The following is a 20,543-nucleotide window of genomic DNA, read 5'->3' as shown; positions in this document are numbered from 1 at the left end:
TGATATTTATTCTTCCAATCTGTGAACATGGAGTATTTTTAGTTTTAAATCCACTTGTTCATTGCTGGTATGTAGTATAGCAACTGACTTTTGTATGTTAACCTTATATCCTGAAATCTTCCTATAATCACTTATTAGTTCCAAGTGGGATTTTTTTGTAGACTTAAAGTTGTTTCTAGGTATTTTATTCTTTTTGATACCATTTTCTGCTGTTGGATGAAATGTTCTGTAAATGTTATTTGGGTCCACGTTGTTGCTTAAGCCTGCTGCTTCCCGATTGATTTTTTGTCTGGGTCATCTATCCCTTATTGAAAGTGGGTTATTGAAGCCTCCAATTCTCCATTGTATTGCTGTATAGTTCTTCCTTCAGTTCTGTTTATATTTGCTTCATATATTTTGGTACCCTGATGTTGGATGTCTGTATATTTACAGTTGCTATATCCTCTTGAAAAATTGACCCCTTTTTTGTTATATAATTACCTCCTTTTTCTCTTTTGATAGTTTTTGTAGTTAAAATCTACTTTGTCTGATGTAAGTATAGCCATTTCTGCTGCACCTGGTTATCATTTGCATGCGATATCTTTCTCCCTTGACTGTCAGCCTATGTGTGTCCTTAAAGCTAAAGCAAGTCTCTTTGTGTACACCATATTGTTGGATTTTTTTTTCTTGTCCATTGAGTCACCAGGTTTCTTTTTATTGAATAATTTAATCCATTTACATTTATAGTAATTAATGATAGTAAGGACTTATTATTGTTATTTTGTTAATTGTTTTCTGGCTGTTTGTAGCACCATCATTCCATTGTTCATTTCTTGCTGCCTTTTTTTGTAATTTGATGATTTTTTTTGTATTGGTGTGCTTTGATTTCTTTCTTTCTCTTTTGTGTATCTACTACTGTTCTTTTTTTGTGGTTACATGAGGTTTACATAAAACATCTTATAATTATCCTGTTTTATGTCAAAGATGTCAGAAATTACATCTTTTATACATTGTATATTCATTAATAAATTATTGTAGCTGTAGCTACTTTTACTTTTTTGGAAATAACAAATATTTGTTATTTTTCATGATTCTGTGTGCCAGTTGGCAGTTATTTTTCTCTGGTCAAGTTCTGCTGTGGAGACTAAATGGTCCAGGATGCCTTCACTTACTGATAGTGGCCAGGCCGTTGTTCTCAAGTGGCCTCAGCTGGGTAAACTTGTCTTTGCTCCACTATGCATTATCTAATTAGCTCAAATTGTATTGGCTCTGCCCTTTTATGTACAGCAAAGATCTCCAGCATCCCCCTAGACTCTTAAACACACATCCAGTTATTTATTTGTTGAGTCTTGGTTGGAGTCTCACATAAACTCATCACTTGTCATCTGAAGTTCTTCCTCTTCAGTACTTTTGTGGAAATGTGTTTCCCACAAAACCACTGCAGGTTGGTGTCTACACCTTACCACAGCTGGTGATGTTCCCACTCTGTGAGAATACTATTGTTTGCATCAAGGGAATACTTTTCCTAGGTTCCTAATGCTGAAAATCCTCAAGGTATCAATACATCACCTCATTCCCTAGAGTTCTTGATATACCTACCAAAGCTAGGTCTATTTTGTTTGTTTTATTCTATTTTAAGTTCTGGGGTACATATGCAGGATGTGCAGGTTTGTTACATAGGTAAGTATGTGCCATGGTGGTTTGCTGCCCCTATCAACCCATCACCTAAGTACTAAGCCCAGCATGCATTAGCTATTTTTCCTCATGCTCTCCCCTCCACCATTTTTAATTTTTTTAACTTTTATACTACAGTTAAAAGTGACTTACACGCTACTCTACAGTATTAGAGTATTTTGTATTTGATGATATTTTTACACCTCAGTGACTTTTATACTTTCATTTGTTTTTCTATTGTTTGCTAGTGTTTTTATTTCAACTTGAAGAACTCCCTTTAGTGTTTCTTGTAGGGCAAGTCTAGTGATAATGAACTCACATAGCTATTGCTTGTCTGGGAAAAGATTCTGGGTGAGCAGCTTTGCTGCTGGAGTCCTCAAAAGGTCCAGCCTGATGCCCGGGTCAGTGGGTGGCACAGCTGGAGCCTGGACTTTAGTGGCAGGCCCGGATCCTGGGCCTGCTGGGACCATCCTAGACCTTAGTCTTCAGGGACTAGCCTGGCACTAGATGGGTCTGGACCCTGGGTTTGCTATTATAGGTCTGGTACCAGGTTTCAGTGGGATGACCTGAAGCTGGGGTTTGTAACAAAGTCAGGTGCTCACTTCATTCACCTTCCCCCACATGGAGAATATCTCTCTCCATGCTGTACTGCTTAGGCTTGGGGCTGGGGTGATGAAGGCAATGCAAAACTATCCTTCCTATCCTCTTTAATGCATATTTTCTTATTTCTGTGCTATCCCCAGGTACTATAATCTCTTACCTGGATTCTTTAGCCCTTGTGAAAATATTGTCATGGATGGATAGTTGTTCAAATTGATGTTTCTGGAAGGGGACAAGTATCACTCTCCCTGTATTGCTTCATAGATGTAAGTGTATACTTTATTTCAGCTCAAGATGTGGGAATGACTGACTGTCTTGTAGTGGAGAAAGGGGAGTCAAGAGTCAGAGGAAATTTGCGTGAGTAATATTCAAGCCAGGCATTGAAAGATACTTGGGAATTTAACAAGAAGTAATGTGTGATAGAAGTAATTGGAGTTAGGGGAGGCAGAAGTTATGGAAATGGACAAATCACAGAGGACTGTGTATGCCATGAAAAGGGGTTTGGACATTTGGCCATAAAGCACGAAAGAGCCATTGAAAGATGTCAAGACCCATGCCCAGATTTGGAAAATGAGCTAGAACAAAGATTCAGTGTGCAGAGTGAAGAATGAATCAGTAGCAGAATGGGGGAAAAAGCAAAAGGATAGAAAAGAGGTACTGAAGAATATTCTATCAAATAAATAAAGTTTCCTCACATGGCTCACTTCTTTTGAACTTATGGTGGGTCCATAATTATATGATCATTGCTTCTCATATAATAATTACTTCCAGAATTTTTCTGACCGGTGACATCATACTAACTTCTAAAATTTGCAGATCCTCCCTCTTTATATTTTTGTTTTCCCACATTGGGATCTCTGTTTATACCTAGTCTTTTAGCTCATTCCCCACTAGGGCCAGCATCTATCCAGCTTTCTTATTTCCATCAACCAGTTCTTTTAGCAGATTTTTTGTTATTTGTCTGACAAGATATTTGAAATATGAATTTTAGAAAATTTGTTTTGTTTTACCAATGTTTGTTCCACCTGTTATGATTAAACATTTCCCCTCCCGTGCTCGCTTCGGCAGCACATATACTAAAATTGGAACGATACAGAGAAGATTAGCATGGCCCCTGCGCAAGGATGACACGCAAATTCGTGAAGCGTTCCATATTTTAAAAAAAAAAAAAAAAAAAAAAAAAAAAAAACATTTCCCCTCCCAATAAAAACAAACCAAAGAAAGAAGACAGTAAACAGGATATTAAAGTGGGCCTTAATTTAAGTAAAGCTAAAGTAATCCAGTTGTGACACTAAGTATGTTTGAGTAATATGTTTGAATAATTGTGTATATTTTTTAGAGAAAAATTGTTTATTGGGGGAAAAAAATCTCATGACAACTTCTTTGCAGTTTTGGTGTACTTTCATGGAGTGTTTAAATGACATTTCCCAAATTGCATCTATTGAACATAGTAACTATTTGAACAAGTTTGCATATGAACAATGGTCAAAATGAATCTACCCAAACTGAAATGATTTTACTGTCTTCATATTCTCAAATTGTCTTTTCAACTGAGGTTTAGGTATCAAGGAGGACTGTATGGCATGTCTAAAACCTTGGAAGAAAATTGCCCTGTGTACTAAAAGAAACAGATTCAATTCCTGCTGTATCATAAAAGTCTAAAGATGCATCTTCTACAACCCCGGTATGTTTGCCTTTCTTCTCCTTAGTTGGAGTGGTCAAGTAGCTTTCTCAGTATAGGCTAGAAATAACTCCTGTTGGAGTATCTTCATAGGGGGGTTAACATACAGATAAATGCACTTGAGTATAGCTGAAGGTATTTGTGATTGAGGTAGTCCCAAAGGGAAATAAGGGGCCTGGAGACAGGTTCAAGCATATCAATATGCCAATCACAGCGAATGATGCAAAGGATGGTAAATGGGGGTTACTCGCACAGCAGTGGGATGTCTCAAGTTACCTAAGTGCCATAACTGGATACAGTAATCACACACTTGTCTCAATGTGACACAATCTTAACAGGAGTGTCCACTGTCCACTTAAAAAGGAGACAGTCTGGCAAACCTGATCAGATTATTGCTGTCATTATATCCAGCAAATTAACAGGTTACCACATTGTTCACCTTGTGTGACACCATTGTGGGGTTTGACAGACTGGGCTTCAAGTGAGAAAATCCAGCAGGCTGATTTGCAAAGCGCCTACCTGAGATGACTCATCCAGTCTAAAAGGTTTCTGCATTGGTGCGTTGTAAGCAAGGAGAAGTTTCCCTAGAACAGTTCAGCAGTGAAGCCCTCTGTTGCCACTTTTTCCAGAGGTCTATGGAATAGTTAAATTCTGGAGGTTGGGCTTTTGAAAATGGCAGCCTGATCATTCAAACTCATTACAGGTATGCTTTGAGTATAGAGGCTGTCTCCCCAAATGCCCCGGCCTTAAAAATAAATCATAGATACATTTAACAGGAAAAAAGTTTTGAGTGCCGTTTATTAGCATCGTCACAGCTTTAGCAAAGGGGAAATTTCAGTCAGTGAAAGTTGGGAGGGCAAGAATCCTCCTCACTACACAGTCATTTCCTCCATGTCAGAGCACAGTTAGCAAAGCTGAACACTGTTCTGGTTCCTCATCAACTTTTTACGGTGCTTCTGCTATATATGTCAGGGTTTGGAGCATGGGTCTGTGTATACACATGCACCTCTGTGTGTGCAAGGAGCACTCATGCAGTGCTATCTGTAGCCTCCAGTTATTCATAGCATCTGTTTCCTGTCCATCCTTATCTCAAAACCTGTTATGTCTCAGCTTAAATGCCATGTCATTCACAGTGCACAAAGAAGGAGTATATGACTCTAACTCCCAAGCCCCCGCTAAGTCTGGCATATTTGACTTTTTCTCCCACATTGTCCGTAAGTGCTGAAAAGTTCTGCCTCCTCTTTAATTCCTTTTTGTCGAAACTCCTGAATTTTTTTAAGCCTCTAACACAAACTTTCTTCACCATGTGCTGAGTACTACATGTCAAAGCTGCTGAGGATGACGTTTCTAATTCAGAAGTTAAAAAAAAAAAAAAAAAAAAAGTTATGCAGAAATTCCAAGGAATCACTCAAAATATTCGTCACTTTGGCCTGGGACACCTTAGATGAAAAGCATATTATTATTAAACTATTTTGCAGTTTCTCCAAGGCCTGAACATTTGTCTTATTGCCTACATTAAATATTTCCATTTCTTGGATATTTGGAAATGGGGCAATGTGTTTAAGGGATCACAGGCTTTTGGAGGCCTGTCCTCATGTGTATGGAACCTGTGTAGGTTGTTTAATTGTTGTGTGACCATACGTCATCACATTAGCTGAACTGAGGCCTGTATTGATACCTGTATCAATCAGGTTTCTAGAGGAAACATATGGTACATTTAGATGAGGTAATTAGAAAACAGTTTAATGAAAGGACTATTTACGAAGATTTTTTGTGTAATTATTTTATAACTCAGCATTTTACTAAATTCTCATTTTTTTATATGGTAAGTTTTCCTTTAATTTTTTTAAATTAAAAAATGGCTATATGCTAGTTTTAATAGCATAACTAAAATAATGTATTAACCAAAATAAAGCTAATATATAAATGTTAAATAGACTTTAAGGCAAAAGTCATCACTATTTATACATAGCATCATTAAATAGTGACAAAACAACCAATTTTCTAGAATGTCACAAATAACTTGACTCTTTGTGCATCCATAAAATTGACATCAAAATTATCAAAAATATTGACAAAATTTCAAGAAAAAATGGACAAATATACAACCATGTTACAATATTTTTAATACCTTCTTTTCAGAGCTAAAAATTGGGTGGACAAAAATAGTTAAGAAAGTGAAAGAATTGAGAAATAAAGTAAGCAAGAGTGGATTTGAAACCGGACTTAACAAATACAAAAAAAGAAACCCCTGTTAACATAAGACTATATTCTCACACTACAATTATGGGGTCAGTCAAGAAATAATGATTAACATTGAAATCTATACGACACTAAATGCACAATGAAAATTCCACTTACTAAAATTTGTGTCATGATGCTAAAACTGGTATTTAGAGGAGAATATATAGTCTGAAATGCATTAAGCAAAATAAAGCTAATATGTAAATGTTAAATAGACTTTAAGGCAAAAGTCATATGTTAGAAAGGAATGACTAACATATAACATAAAGATATATGTTAGAAACTAATAAAGAATGTTTTTTATTTTTGTTTTTTTTGAGGTGGAGTTTCACTCTTGTTACCCAGACTGGAGTGCAATGGTGCAATCTTGGCTCACTGCAACCTCCGCCCCACCGGGTTCAAGTGATTCTCCTGCCTCAGCCTCCCGAGTAGCTGGGATTATAGGCATGCACCACCATGCCTGGCTAATTTTGTATTTTTAGTAGAGATGGGCTTTCTCTATGTTTCTCAGGCTGGTCTCGAACCCCTGACCTCAGGTGATCCGCCCACTTCAGCCTCCCAAAGTGCTGGGATTACAGGAGTGAGCCACCACGCCCGGCCTAAAGAATGTTAATTAAGCTAAATGCTTAATTTTTAGGAACAACATAAAAATTAATAGTAAATAAAGAAACACTAAAAGGAAGGAAATAGAAGACAAAGACAAAATTAAGAACATGTTAATAATAATATACCTTCTATTTTCCTTTTACCAATTGTCATTACTGATATTAACATAACTTGATTTTTAAATTTTATCTAATATTTTCCCCATATTTTAATGAATTATTTTCTTATTTTCCTTGTCTCCCTTCCTGCCTTCCATCAGATTAATTATTATTTATTACCATTTTTGTCCTTTATTGTTTTGGAAATTTTTCTCTACTTTTGGCTTGGACACTAAGAATCAATTCATCTATGATTTGATTCCTTGAAAAGAATAAACTCAACTGGAGTTTTTAATAAATAAGGAAGTATACAAAAATAAAGGCTATTACAGTGAAGAAGGGGACACATAGCCAAAGCTGCAGGAAAATGACCTGCAAAGCTGTGCCAGGAGCTGACTTAGTCTTTTCAAAATGACCTTTGTACATTTGAAAATATGTTACTTCCGTAGTTTGAAATTGAAAACTGGAGAGGCTCTGTAAATTATAAGAGACTTTGTATCTTTCTGCATTGTTGCTTACCATGCTACTCCTGTAGCTACTACCCTTCTGCTGCTATCAGACATTTATGCGGAACTCAACTGTATCCGGCCTGAGCTTTTTATTCTACATGTGTGCTTTTTAAATAAAAGAAAATTGCCTTAGTTTTACAAATGCTGGCAAAAGACGTAAGACTTTATTACTTACAACCAAGCAGTCACTATGAAATTCTTGTTTATGTCAGTTTCACTAGTCTCCCAAAATTCCCAGGTGATAATGGGAACACAGGGCCAGAAAGATGCTATACACACAGTATTGTGCATCATGGCTGAGGAATTCTGAGTGAGTTTAGAAAACCCTAATAATTTGTAAGAGAGTGCTAAGTAAACCTGCCCAAAGTTTTATCCAGAAGGAGACTTTTTTTTTTTTTTTTGAGACGGAGTCTTGCTCTGTCACTCAGGCTAGAGTACAGGGGCGCGATCTTGGCTCACTGCAACTTCCGCCTCTGGGGTTCAAGCGATTCTCCTGCCTCAGCCTTCCGAGTAGCTGGGATTACAGGCACCTGCCACTGCGCCTGGCTAATTTTTGTAGTTTTAGTAGAGACAGGGTTTCACCATCTTGGCCAGGCTGGTCTCAAACTCCTGACCTCGTGATCCAACCGCCTTGACCTCCCAAAATGCTGGGATTACAGGCATGAACCACTGTGCCCGGCCAGGAGACATCTTTAAAAAAATATGTTATAATAAGTTCCGGGATACATGTGCAGAACCTGCAGGTTTGTTACATAGGTATGCGTGTGCCATGGTGGTCTGCTGCACCTATTGACCTGTACTCTAAGTTTCCTCTCCTCACCCCCAACCTCCCAACAAGCCCTGGTGTGTGTTGTTCCTCTCCCTGTGTCCATGTGTTTTCATTGTTCAACTCCCACCTATGAGTGAGAACATGCAGAGTTTCGTTTTCCATTAGTTTGCTGAAGATGATGGCTTCCAGCTTCATCCATGTCTCTGCAAAGGACATAATCTCATCTTTTTTATGGCTGCATAGTATTCCATAGCATATATTTACCACATTTTCTTTATCCAGACTATCATTGATTGGCATTTGGGTTGGTTCTATGTCTTTGCTATTGTATATAGCGCTGCAATAAACGTATGTGTGCATGCATCTTTATAATAGAATAATTTATGTTTGTTTGGGTACATACCCAGTAACGTGATTGCTGGTTTAAATGGTATTTCTGGTTCTAGATCCTTGAGGAATCGCCATACTGTCTTCCACAATGGTTGAACTAATTTACATTCCCACCAACAGTGAAGTGTTCCCATTTCTCCAAAGCCTTGCTAGCAAGTATAGTTTCTTGTCTTTTTCATAATTTCCATTCTGACTGGCATGAGATGGTATCTCCTTGTGGTTTTGATTTGCATTTCTGTAATGATCACTGATGTTGAGCTTCTTTTCATATGTCTAGTGGATGCATAAATGTCTTCTTTTGAGAAGTGTCTTTTCATATCTTTTGCCTACTTTTTGGTGGGGTTATTTTTTCTTGTAAATTTGTTTAAGTTCCTTGTAAATTCTGGATATTAGACCTTTGTCAGATGTAGATTGCAAAATTTTTCTCCCATTCTGTAGGTTACCTGTTCACTTTGATGACAGTTTATTTTGCTGTGCAGAGTGTCTTTAGTTTAATTAGATCCCATTTGTCTATTTTGGCTTTTGTTGCAATTGCTTTTGATGTTTTCATCATGAAGTCTTTGCCTATGTCTATGTCCTGAATGCTTTTGACAAGGATCTTCCAGGGTTTTTATAATTTTGGGTTTTACATTTAAGTATTTAATCCATCTTGAGTTAATTTTTGTATAAGGTGTAAGGAAGGGATCCAGTTTCACTTTTCTGCATATGGCTAGTCAGTTTTCCCAGCACCATTTATTGAATAAAAGGTCCTTTCCCCATTGCTTGTTTTTGTCAGGTTTGTCGAAGGTCAGATGGTTTTAGTTGTGTGGTGATATTTCTGAGGCCTCTGTTCTGTTCCATTGGTTTATATATCTGTTTTAGTATCAGTACCATGCTGTTTTGCTTACTGTAGCCTTGAAGTATAGTTTGAAGTCAGAAAGTATGATGACTCCAGCTATGTTCTTTTTGCTTAGGATCGTCTTGGCTATCCAGGGTCTTAGTTTTATGTAGTTTATACAGGGTCTTTGATTCCATATGAAATTTAAAGTAGTTATTTTTCTAATTTTGTGAAGAATGTCAATGGTAGTTTGATGAGAATAGCACAATATTGATTCTTCCTATCCATGAGGGTGAAATGTTTTTCCATTTGTTTGTGTCCTCTCTTATTTCCTTGAGCTGTGATTTGTAGTTCTCCTTGAAAAGGTCCTTCACATCACTTGTTTGCTGTATTCCCAGGTATTTTATTCTCTTTGTAGCAATTGTGAATGGGAGTTCATTAGTGATTTGGCTCTCTGCTTGTCTATTGTTGGTGTAAAAGAATGCTTGTGACTTTTACACATCGATTTTGTATGCTGAGACTTTGCCGAGGTTGCTTATCAGCTTAAGGAATTTTGGGGCTGAGTTGATAGGATTTTGTAAGTATACAATCATGTCATCTTCAAAAAGAGATAATTTGACTTCCTCTCTTATTTGAATCTATTTATTTCTTTCCCTTGCCTGATTGACCTAACCAGAACTTCCAATACTATGCTGAATAGGAGTGGTAAGAGAGGGTACCTTTGTCTTGTACTGGTTTTTAAAGGGAATGCTCCCAGCTTTTGCCCATTCAGTATGATATTGGCTGTGGGTTTGTCATAAATAGCTCTTATTACTTTGCGATATGTTCCATCGATACCTAGTTAATTGAGAGTTTTTAACATGAAGCATTGTTGAATTTTATCAAAGGCCTTTTCTGCATCTGTTGAGATAATCATCTAGTTTTTCTCTTTGGCTCTGTTTTGTGATGGGTTATGTTTACTGATTTGTGTATGTTGAACCAGCCTTGCATCCCAGGGATGAAGCCAGCTTGATCGTGGTGGATAAGTTTTTTGACGTGCTGCTGGATTCGATTTGCCAGTATTTTATAGGATTTTCACATTGATGTTCACGAGGGATATTGGCCTGAAGTTTTCTCTTTTTGTTGTGTCTATGCCAGGTTTTGGCATCAGCATGATGCTGCCTTCATAAAATGATTTAGGGAGGATCCTGTCCTTTGTAATTGTTTGGAATAGTTTCAGGATTGGTACAAGCTCCTCTTTGTACCTCTGGTAGAATTCAGCCATGAATCTGTCTGGTCCTGGGCTTTTCTTGGTTGGTAGGCTGTTAATTACTGCCTCAATTTCAGAGCTTGTTATTGGTTTATTCAGGGATTCGACTTCTTCCTGCTTTAGTCTTGGGAGAGTGTATGTGTTCAGGAATTTATCCATTTCTTCTAGATTTTCTAGTTTATTTGCATAGCAGTGTTCCTAGTATTCTCGGATGGCAGTTTGTATTTCTGTAGGGTCAATGTTTATATCCCCTTTGTCATATTGGTCTATTTGATTCTTCTCTCTTTTCTTCTTTATAGTCTAACTAGTAGTCTATCTATTTTGTTAATTTTTTCAAAAAACTAGCTCCTGGATTCATTGATTTTTTTGAAAGGTTTTTTGTGTCTCTATCTCCTTCAATTCTGCTCTGATCTTAGTTATTTCTTGTCTTCTGCTAGCTCTTGGATTAGTTTGCTCTTGCTTCTCTAGCTCTTTTAATTGTGATGTTAGGATGTCTATTTGAGATTTTTCTAGCTGTCTGATGTGAGCATTTAGGGCTATAAATTTCCCTTTTATCACTGCTTTACCTGTGTCCCAGAGATTCTGGTACATGTTCTCTTGATTTCTCCCTTAGTTTCATTATTTACCCAGGAATCATTCGGGAGTATGATGTTCAATTTCTATATAATCATGTGGTTTTGAGTGAGTTTCTTAATCATGAGTTCTAATTTGATTATACTGAGGTCTAAGAGACTGATTATTATGAATTCAGTTCTTTTGCATTTGCTGAGGAGTGTTTTACTTCCAATTTTGTGATTGCTTTTAGAATAAGTGCCTTGTAGCACTGCAAATGTATATTCTGTTGATTTGGGGTGGAGAGTTCTGTAGATGTTTATTAGGTCCACTTGATGCAGGGCAGAGTTCAAGTCTTGAATATCCTTGCTAATTTCCTGTCTCATTGATCTGTCTAATATTTAAAGTGGGGTGTTAAAACCTCCCACTATTATTGTGTGGAAGTCTAAGTCTCTGTAGGTTTCTAAGAACTTGTTTTATGAATCTGGGTGTTGCTGTATTAGGTGCACATATATTTAAGATACTTAGCTGTTCTTGTTGAATCGATCTCTTTACCATTATTTATGACCTTCTTTGTCTTTTTTCGTCTTTCTTGGTTTAAAGTCTGTTTTTTCAGAGACTAGAATTGCAACCCCTGCTGTTTTTTGCTTTCCATTTGCTTGGTACATTTTACTTCATCCCTTTATTTTAAGCCTATGTGTGTCTTTGGATGTGAGACGGGTCTCCTGAATACAGCACACCAATGGGTCTTGACTCTTTAACCAATTGGCCAGTCTGTGTATTTTAATTGGGGCATTTAGCCCATTTACATTTAAGGCTAGTATTTTTATGTGTGAATTTGATCTTGTCATCATGATGCTATCTGGTTATTTTGCACACTAGTTGATGCAGTTCCTTTATACTGTCGTTAGTCTTCATACTTTGGTGTGTTTTTGCAGTGGCTGGTACTGTTTTTCCTTTCCAAATTTAGTAATTCCTTCAGGAGCTATTGCAAGGCAGGCCTGATGGTGACAAAATCCCTCAGTATTTCCTTGTTGGGAAAGGATTGTATTCCTCCTTTGTGTATGAAGCTTAGTTTGGCTGGATATGAAATTCTGGGTTGAAAATTCTTTTATTTAAGAATGTTGAATATAGGCCCCCATTCTATTCTGACTTGTAGGGTTTCTGCTGAGAGATTCACTGTTAGTCTGATGAGCTTCCCTTTGTAGGTGAACTGGCCTTTCTCTCTGTTTGCCCTCAACATTTTTTCCTTCATTTGCACCTTGAAGAATCTGATCATTATTGTCTTGAGGTTGATCTCATGGAGTATCTTCGTGGTGTTCTCTCTATTTCCTCAATTTGCGCGTTGGTCTGTCTTGCTAAATTGAGGAATTTCTCCTGGATAATATACTGAAGTGTGTTTTCCAGCTTGTTTCCATTCTCCCCATCTCTTTCAGGGACTCCAGTCAATTGTAGGTTTGGTCTTTTTATGTAGTCCCATATTTTCAGAGACTTCATTCATTCCTTTTCATTCTTTTTTTCTAATCTTGTCTGCATGCCTTATTTAAGCAATGTTGTCACCAAACTCTGATATCCTTCCTTCTGCTTGGTCAATTGGCTATTGATACTTGTGCATGCTTCACGAAGTTTATGTGCTGTGTTTTTAAGCTCCATCAGGTCATTAATGTTGAAGGAGACATTTTTACTATACTGGATAGCAAACAGCTCTTCCCTTTGCTCTCTGGAAGGAGAAACTGTTTCTATCTTTCAAGGCTATTCTCTATACAAATATCTTTGAAAAGAGTTTAGAACAAAAACTGTCAGTGACTGTACTTGTAAGATATGAAGAAACATGAGAAATACAACAGAAAGTTGTCCCCCGAAATGTATTTCTGCCACTAAAGCTGATATTGATGCCACTGTATTGAAGTTAAAATATAATTTCTTCTTAAACCTTCTCTACATTCCTTGTGATGTACTGAATATAAGGAACAGAATTTAAAAAACTCATGATTACTCTTCAAATTGTATCTCTTATTTTGAAAAAAAAAAAAAGTAGAAAACAATCTAAGAAAAGCTTACTGATCCAAAAAGTTAATCACATGCAATACTGACAATACAAATTTTCAGTATGTATTTTACCTGAAATTCCCGTAATAGTTGAAATCTATACCTTTATTCACAGGCACATTAAATACATCAACTTTACCCACATGGCTAACATTTCTGGAGTAGGAAGACAGTCTGGGTACAGTCTCATTTTCACCTTTGCAAATCACCTTATAGCTCAGGAACTGTGTAATAAAAGACATCAGTATAAACATATGAAGAATGCAAAATATTTGCATTCTTGATCTAAATGAGCTCATTATTGATCAATTAGATCAATAATCATCTATTATTGATCTAAGTGTACTCATACTTAATGGCAGAATTTCTGAAATGTTCCACACCTTTTAAAAATGCTAATGTTGAACTTAGTTCTTTCTAGCCTTTATAGCTATTCTCTTGAACAAACATTTTCTGCTATAAACTATTCATTTCACAACTCTGTATTTTCTATATCTTTCCTGACACATAAAAGCCAAAGTTGGAAATTAAGCATGGGGAAAGATAATAATTGCTGTGACCTTTGCTTCAAGGGAGTATTAGACTCACTCATGTTTCTGAAAGTTTTATACAAAAGAATAAATTTGAGGAGTTAATCATTTCTTGTCTATGAAATCGCTAACCTGATTACATTGTGAACTGAACGACCTTATGCTTTTTAAAATTTTCTTTTTAGTAAAATTAGCAGCGATTTCCTATATTTTAAATATATTGTCCATAGAAATTTTGCTCATATGCCTCACATTCCCCTGAAGTGTTATCAATTCAAAAGTATTTATCTTTTCAAAAATTTTCTTTGTGATTATTTCGATTTCTGATTATTAAGTTGAGCTTTAGTAAACCAAGATCTAATAATTTGCAGTTTTATTCAAGGTACATTTCATGCTAAAACTATTAACAGCCATGGTCATGACTGATATGGTGGATGAGGCTACCAGGTTAACTGACATTTAAGCTGGTTAATTCCACTTCACATCTGAATGCCAATATGCAGTAATTGTTTTATTCATGATATAGATTATCTTCTGTACTTACCAGTGATATATTTTTCCCAATACTAGCTATAGAGTCTGTAATTTATACAAAACATGCCAGCAAACCTGTCCAAAATTTGCACCAGAAGGAGACAATGTCTTAATTGCACTTGATAATTTTAATATCAAAATTCAACCAAATAAAATACAGCAGTATGACAGGCAAGATGCAGTGATATGGCAAAGCCTTGTAAACTAGGCAAGATAGAACCAACAAGTGGGGAATGAGACACAAAATTTTGTAGAGCACCGGATTCTGTCACTGTTCTTGGCGCCACTATGTAACACACATGGACCTAGGTGAACTGAACAAAGGCGGGCGAACACGGGAATAAAAGACAAGAGACAAAAGAGTACATATGGACGAAGAGGTCAGGGGACACCTTGCCTTCAGTGTACAAAGACCCTGAGCTTTACACAGTCCTCCGTATTTATTAGGCAAAAGAGATAGAGAGAAGGGGGGTAGAAGAAGAGGTAGGCTGCTCGGGCCGGAGTAGGGTTGCAAGACTGCATTCTCTAGATGTCCCAGTAGATAACCTCAAGAAGCTCGGTGCCAGGAAGTGATTACCGTCAGCAAACGTCCTGGCAGTGGGAGCAGTCGTGAGTTTGCCCACATCCTGCATTCATGATAAACAGTTTATTGCTTGATTGTATAGCCTCCAGTGGAATGCTGAGAGGGTCATGTCCCACTGGCCTTCAGCTCCCCACAAAATTTTACATGAGATCTTGAAGTCCAAACCCCTGAAATCCTTTCTGGGATCAAAAAATAAAGACTTAACATAAAATAAAGCAAAAATCCAGGAACAGGGAAGGTATTGAATAGGGAGAGAATTTGGGGATGGCAATCAGAGGGTGTTGGGCAGTTACTACAAGTGATGTTGCCATGTGCTTAGTCTACCTAATTGATTACCAGGTATATTGGCCAGGATCCTCTAGAGAAACTGAGTCAATCTGAGATAGATTAGATAGATAGATAGATAGATAGATAGATAGATAGATAGATAGATAGATAAGGTAGATAGATTAGATAGACATAAATAAGAGGGAATTAGGGAATTGATTTACACAATTAGGGAGGCTATGAAGTCCCTTGATAGACCATCTGTAATCTCAGAAACCAAGGAAGCCAATAGCATGGCTCCATCTAAATCCAAAGGTCTGAGAACCAAGGGGAGCCACTGGTGTGACTCTCAGTCAGAAGCCAGAGCCCAGTGAGGGACCACTAGTGCAAGTTCCAGTGTACCAAGGCCAGAGAACCTAGAGTTCTGATGTCCAAGAGCAGGAAAAGACTGTCACAGATCCAGAAGGGGGAGAGAGAGAGAGAGAGAGAGAGAGAGAGAGAGAGAGAATTCAGCTTTTTTTTTTTGACCTTTTTGTTCTATCTAGGTCTTCAGCCAACTAGATGGTGCTCACTCCCACTGAGTAAGGGCAGATCTTCCTTACTCAGTCCACTGATTCAAATGCCAATCTCTTCTGGAAATACCCTCACAGATATATCCAGAAATAATGCATTAGTAGGTATCTGGGTATCCCCTAATCCAGTCAAGCTGACACTTAAAATTAACCTTTACAGCAGGTGTGTCATATTGGCATAAAAGTATAGTTTGAGACAAATAGTCTTTCCTTCTCAGCTAACCTTTTTAAAGGCCCTATGTGTACTTTTGGGTTGTAATGGTGAAAATCTATCGTTGAAAGACTTGAAATATAATCAAAATTTTAAAATGTTAACACAAAATTATATTCGTGTGCTAAGGCCGCCATAACAGAATACCACGGACTGCAACTTCAGCAACACAACTTTATTTTCTCACAGTTCTGGAGGCTGCAAGTCTGAGACCAAGGTGGTGGCAGGGTTGGTTTCTGGTGAGGCCTCTCTCCTTGGCTTGCAGATGGCTGCTTTCTCCCTGTGTCCTCACTTGGTCTTTTCTCTGTACTTTCACTTTCTTGTTCTCTCTCTCTTCTTGCAAGGACACAAATCATATTGAATTGGGGCCCCACTCTTACGATCTCATTTAACCTTAATTACCTCCTCAAAAGTCCTATTTGCAAATATAGTCACATGGTGGGATGGCAGGTAGAGCTTCCACATATGAAGAGGAGGGATGTTCAATTCAATCCAAAACATAGAACTGACTTCTGGATTCCCAGAGAAATTTCCAGTAAACATACATGGGGTCTAAGATGAAAGATGATTTCCACCCATATTCCCTTAACATATAACCCCCACACAGAGTTATGGCCCTTCCCACACTCCCAATATCTGAAGGGAAAGACATTGGCCCACTGTTTCACATAGGTGGATTTCAGTCGTTTATTTGAAGCATATTACTGGAGACCAGAATTTTTGTTGCTTCAAACCACCTTTGAAGCAACATAGGTACTTACAATCACCTCCCTGTTCAGCGATAGTTACAACGTCCTCACTAGGACAGGGACTGGTGCCTTCCACGGTCTATGGGCACATCCACAGCCATCATGCCCTTCATAACCAAGTGCCAGTTCAGTGCTCTGTTATTGCTTGACTAGGAATACTTATTGCCCTAGTCATATGTTTTATATCCCCCCAAAAATGAAGTTTTCTTTTCTGACTCCCTATATACACAACTTTTCTTACGTGACACATCAGCCTCCCACTACCAGTAAGTGTCCCCCTTACACAGCATCCCCCTTACACAGCATTAGAAAACTCAGCTAAATGTTGGGAAAACCTCATGGTGTGCCAGGTTGTCTCAGAGCTGGCCCTCTCCTGAGAGCTTGAGCACATTAAAATCCCTTAGTAATCCACCCTAGAAACTATTTCTGGCATGACAGCATGGCCAGAGGCAAAAAAATTTATGATTTAAAAGAAATTTTTCTCAGGTAAGAAGTAGGAAAAGACTGAGCCTGGAAAAAACACTTGAGGGGTAATCTCTGAAGTGTGTAGTAGTTATCTGTTATTGCTGGCAAAAAGCAGGCAGGTAGGAAGAAATAAACTACTGGTTGCTTTAGGTTATCACAAAATAAATCTCAAATTTCAGAGCTGGACAACCATGAAGTTCCCTCCACTAACCAGTATATTCACATAAAATAAATGACTGCTAAACAATAAATCATAGGACAAGTGATGTGTGCATTAGGCAAGTTGAAACTTCTGAACAAAGAAGAAGATTCTCAAAGGACTTAGGGGGTCAGCGAAGGACTGAGAAGCAATTCAGTCATTCTGTCAATAGGCACACTCTAACTCTGTGTAACCTTTGCTTATTCAACAAAATGAACCTGCCCAGGGTCTACAAAAATATTTGACAGCAAATAAAAACAACCAAGGGAAGAAGGTACTAGTGAATATATGGAGAAAGATGTTAATTTGGGGAAGAACTAACTAGATTACATACATACACACATGTATATGTGTGAATATTCAGTCTGTGTTTACAATACAATATAAGAAATATATAAAGATGAACTCTTTGAGATCAGAGGTAATAATATCAAGAAATATCTGTTCTCATTTGAATGTGTCTCCGCAAAATTCATGTTTTGGAACTTAAAGCCCAAGGTAATGGTATTAAGAGGTGGTAGAAAGGCTTTTGGGAATTGATTATGTCATGAAGGCTCTACCCTGATTAGCGGGATTATGGAACAGTCTTCAGGGAGCTACCTGGAACTTCCATCACTTCTACCATGTGACTATAAAACATGGATCTCTTTTTTTTCCCTTATATTTCTTCTGCCATGTGAGGACACAGTATTTGTCCTTTCCACCTTTCCATGTTGTGAGGACACCCCAAGAAGAACGTCCTCTAAAGACAGAAAACCAGACATGGAATCTTCTGGCACCATGATTTTGGACTTTGTGGCCTCCGAAACTGTGAGAAATAAGTTTCTATTGATAAATTACTCAGTCTCAGATATTTTGTTATAGCATCGTATATGCGCTAAGGCAACATCTAACTTAGATGAAAGAGCTGGTTGAAGCAGGGTGAGTGAGATAGGAGGGATGATATGAAATAGAAAATTCTGAAAAGCAGAACCAACGTGGTAGAACACCATGATATAACTGAATATTTTGAAAACTCTCATATGTAAAAAAAATTCAAACACTTTATCCATTAAAATCCTTTCTATGCAATTAACAGAAAAAAAGTACTTGACTGGTTTAACAATAATAATAATCTGAAGTAGAGCACTTCCAAGATTATTAAATACAGTTGTTCAACAACATTCTCAAAGACCCAGATTCTTTCCATATATCATTAGAAGTGTCATCATTTTAATGACCTATTATATAGCCCTGTTATATAATGGCCTATATTTGACTTGAAGTAAATACTTAAGTATTTTAATATGAAACTTGAATTTAGGATTATAAGAATAGAGATAATATTAAACATGTCACTCATGGAGTGCAACATTAGAGATCTCTACTGGAAATTTTCTTAAATAATAAAATTATTATTTTATTGTTTTAATAAAATATGAAAAATAATGAGATCATATTGCAAAATATATTATTTGTAAAAGTTACCAATGGCATGGCATTAGACACAGATGCGACTAAGAAACTAATTAAAGCAAACTAATAATATCAAGAATAATCACTTTGCTTATATTATTTAATGCTCTGTCCATCAGTAGTTATATGCATATGAATTTTTTATGTTCACTTTTTTAGAAAAAAATTTATTTTTGAAAATGTTTTGAATAGGACTATTTTATAAATTCATCTGTATATTAAAACCAGTTTATGTATTTCTATAAATAAATATTTCAAAAATTACTTTTCATTATTTTAGGGCCCACTTTTGCTCTCAGAAGTGTTTCAGTTTAAACAATAAATTGCATATTAGACCCATAATCAAAATGTTTAAATTAGAGTGAGACAATCTATAGTCTATGGTCTCTATAAAGTCTATACTCTATGAAGAATGAGTATAGAATATTCCAAGTCATAAGAAGTCAGGGAGTTAAGAGACAATCAATGAAGGAGACTGAGAAGAATTTCCTACTGAAGATTAAAAACCAAACAAGCAAACAAATAGGTGAGTGTGATGATTTGGATACCAAGTGAATCAACTATTTTAAGGAAAAGCAGTTGTTTGCTTTGTTCAATGTTGCTTTTAGGTCAATTAGGATAAGGACTGAGAATTTTATATCGGACTTGGCAACATGGAGGTCATTGGTGACCTCAAAAAGAGCAGTTCTGTTAGGTGCAGGCTAAGGGGAGGGCAAAGGCATTGGAGTGAATTTCTTAGGTGATAATAAGATAACTTGGGGAACAGTGAATGTAGACAACTCTTCCAACACAATCTTCTGTAATGGAGAGCAAAACCATGGTTCACAGCCAGAGGGGAAAGTTGATTACAGAGAGAAAGATTATGAGCATTTATTATCAATATAATAATTACTATTTTTTCAAAAATAAAAGACATAATAGCATGTTTGAATCTTAATGAGAATGAACCAGCAGAATTGAAAAAAAAATGCTAGTACAGAAGAAAGAGGAGAAACTTGGAGCTGTGGGCTTGGTTGGTGACAGGGAATGGAACTCAGTGCCCAAGTGTAGGCACCAGACAATCCCTGGGTTCAAGAGATAAAGCAGACTATGTGGGCACAGGTGTAATAAAGCTAATAGAGATGGTATCTGGAAGCTCCGGGTTGCTTCTAATTTTTCAGTGGAAGAAGGACAAAGCCACATATTAAATGTGAATGAGGGAGGAAACAGAGGTTCCAGGAAAGAGAAACATGGAAGAGTAACCTGGGATCTTGCTATTTAATGTATGGTCCATGGAGCAGCAAGAGTAGCAGCACTCTGGGGCCCCTTCATAATGCAGAATTTCAGTCCCCTCTCCCAGATATACTGAACCAGGAACTGCATTTTAAGAAGATCCTCAGGTGACCCAATATGGGCTAAATTCAAGATACACTGGTCTCAGACTGAGAGAATAAATGAAGAGAGGAAATATAGTAGAATAGTTAGCATAAAGTTATATCACACTGACAGCTTGGTTGAAATGAGTTTTCCAACTAATAAAGATGAGTTGGTTAAATTAAAAGGAATAGCAGCTTAATTAAGGTAGAGGTTTTGCAGGCTAGCAAGTTGAAGCAAGGGAAGAGAAGAGCAGTTTAATAATTGAAGAGTGTGATTATAACGATGCCCCCATGGAACTGAAGGTAAATTGTCTGGGAAGTGAGAGCATGAGGAGATGAAGGAGAGTAAAAAGGAAGTAGGTCAGTTGATTTAATTTTCCAGCGGGGATGGAGGATTCTTGGATTT

General features: G+C 37.1%; 1 non-coding gene across 1 annotated transcript; it reads left to right on the top strand.

The window, feature by feature from the left end:
• Positions 1 to 3,305: 3,305 nt before the first annotated feature.
• On the top strand, positions 3,306 to 3,412 carry LOC144330521 (U6 spliceosomal RNA). Its single transcript, XR_013396782.1, has one exon. It is a non-coding gene; the product is annotated as a U6 spliceosomal RNA (small nuclear RNA).
• Positions 3,413 to 20,543: the final 17,131 nt, after the last annotated feature.

This window comes from Macaca mulatta, chromosome 7 (assembly GCF_049350105.2).
Source record: "Macaca mulatta isolate MMU2019108-1 chromosome 7, T2T-MMU8v2.0, whole genome shotgun sequence".
NCBI classification, from domain to species: Eukaryota; Metazoa; Chordata; class Mammalia; order Primates; family Cercopithecidae; genus Macaca; species Macaca mulatta.
Note: the sequence above shows the minus strand (reverse complement) of the source record. Positions and strands in the feature narration are given on the sequence as shown.